This window comes from Musa acuminata, chromosome BXJ1-2 (assembly GCF_036884655.1).
Source record: "Musa acuminata AAA Group cultivar baxijiao chromosome BXJ1-2, Cavendish_Baxijiao_AAA, whole genome shotgun sequence".
NCBI lineage: Eukaryota > Viridiplantae > Streptophyta > Magnoliopsida > Zingiberales > Musaceae > Musa > Musa acuminata.
The window spans coordinates 4,221,985-4,224,984 of NC_088328.1; positions in this window are offsets into that span (position 1 = coordinate 4,221,985).

Genomic DNA, 3,000 nt, shown 5'->3' on the forward strand with positions numbered 1-3,000 from the left:
CATATATATATATATATATACATATATATATATATATACATATATATATATATATATATGTATATGTATATATATATATATATATGTATATATATATATACATATATATATATATATATACATATACATATATATATATATACATATATATATATATATACATATATATATATATATACATATATATATATATATACATATATATATATATATACATACATATATATATATACATACATATATATATATATACATATATATATATATATACATATATATATATATATACATATATATATATATATACATATATATATATATATACATATATATATATATATACATATATATATATATACATATATATATATATACATATATATATATATATATATATATATATATATATATATCAACATTCTTGTGAATATTTACTAGTTTGGAATTACAATCTTATTTTTAAAATTTTTAGTACAATTTCAAGAACAACATTTATCAAATATATAAAAAAAAGTAAATAATAAATAGATAAAAATAAGATTATTCATGAAAATCTCAAAACCTAATATAGGTTACCAATATGCTTGATGGTCATTGAAGAATGATTAATGATTTAATGATTGGTAGTAAGTACCTTGATATTATTCAACTAACTTTAAATATGGTGGCATATTTATTTATTTAGTCCTCAATCAAAAATATATTTTTTTTATTTAGAAAAAAATAGAATGCTCTTTTATCCGACACAATATCTAAAGGTTGGATTTTCATCTGGTAGGAATTAAAAAAAAAGAACATGTTTCATTTTGGATGAATTCTAAAAAAAAGAAAGGCTTTTTCACGAAGGTATTCCTTTTTCACACAATGAATAAGTCTAATTACTTAATTATAATATCTTAAATAGATTTATAATATTTTGATAATATATCAAAAATATTATAAGCTTACTAAGAAAATGCTATATCTCATAGATTGAGCCACCGATGGTGCCACTGCCTGACCCAACTTTTGGGTCACTGAATGAGCCTTTCTCTTGACCCAAAACAACCCTATTTTAGGTCCAATTGGCTCCTAATTGAGTTAACTTAATTATATTTTAAACTGACTCAATTAGACTATAAACTAACTCGATCTAGTCATAATCGATTATAAGCGAATCTTTGTTGTCCGACATGTCATTGGTTTATCTGGGGCTTCGTCCAATCATTGGGTGTATCGTCCTCTCCTTCGGTGTATTGCTCAATCAATATGTTGTCTTCTCGCAACATATGATCTTCTTAGTACAAAGTATGATCTTCTTGGCCCGATGCCCGAATTCATGACATGAAGCCTTCTACCGATACGTCGACCGATCCTCCGGCCCGACTTCCAATCATATGACATGTTTGCTCTGGCCAAACGTCTAATTCCTCTTGCTTTCATTAATTTACCTTTTCTTATCGAAGTTAGCCTTGTGTTACTCAAAACTCTCATTAGATCACAAACACATCAATTGATTTCATCATCAAAATTTGAGATTCAACAGCGAGGTCACCCTACATTTGCCTAGTGAAGCTATTATTGCATTGGATGCATGCTATTTTGTTCCTTCTATTATCAAAAATATTATTTACATTTCATGTTTGATAGTTAGTGGATATAAATTAGTTTTTGAGAACAATGATTGTTCAATATTATTAGATGAAGAGATCATCATGAGAGGAACATTGCATAATGGTTTGTTTATGCTAAACACTGCTCCACATATCGTGAATATAAGTGTGTCTAAGAGAAAATGAGATGAGGTGAATAATGCATACCTGTGGCATTGTAGGCTAAGTCACATCCATGAGGGAAGGATCCAAAAGTTGTTAAAGGGTGGATGTCTAGATCCATTCGACTATGAGTCATATACAACTTGTGAGCTTTGCCTTTATAGAAAACTGACCAACTCTCCTTTTTGTGGAACTAGGGAGAGAGCCATTGAGCTATTGGAACTCATACATAATTGATGTATGTGGACCCATGTCAACTCATGACATAGGTGGTTACTCCTACTTTATTACTTTTATTGATGATTTCTCAAGGTATGAAAATGTGTACCTGATAAAGTATAAGTTCGAGGCCTTTGAGAAATTCAAAAAGTATAAGAATAAAGTGGAGAACCAGACTAGAAAGAGTATCAAGACTCTTTGATTGGATCGAGGAGGTGAGTACTTGAGTACGGAGTTCACCCAATTCCACAAGGACCATGTGATTCTAGCCCAATAGACACCTCCTTATATATCTCAGTTCAATGGTGTATTTGAAAAGAGGAATCATACACTATTAGACATGGTGCGGTCCATGATGAGTTTCGCTGACCTACCCATCTCATTTTGGTGATACGCCATAGAGACCGCAGCTTACCTTCTAAACAAAGTTCCAACTAAGTCGGTAGTGTCAACACCATATAAGATTTGGAAAGGGAAAAAGCTCGATCTTAAGTATGTTAAGATTTGGGGCTCCCCTGCCCACGTTAAAAGACACAACCCCAATAAGTTGGAATCGAGGACGGAGCGGTGCAAGTTCGTGGGATACCCTAAGAAAACTTGTGGGTATTATTTCTATCATCCTGAGGACCAAAAGGTCTTTGTAGCTAAGAGAGTAGTGTTCCTTGAGAAGGAACACATTCTTGGTGGAGATAGTGGGAGCATGATAGAGTTGAGTGAGGTAGGAGAACCTAGCTCAAGCACCACTCCACAGCCTGAGTCTGTCTAAGTACCTAGCACACAAGTTCCAACTTTACGTAGGTCTAACAAAGTATCCCATTCTCCAAAGAGATATGTGGGACATATTAGAGAAGAGGATGTTGAGGATATTGATCCTCAGTCTTATAGGAGGCTATTACGAGTATAGACTCCAGGAAGTGACAAGAAGCCATGAATTATGAGATGGATTCCATGTACTCCAATAAGGTTTGGAACATAGTTGATGCACCCAAGAGTATTGTACCCATTAGTTGCAAGTGGATCTTCAAGA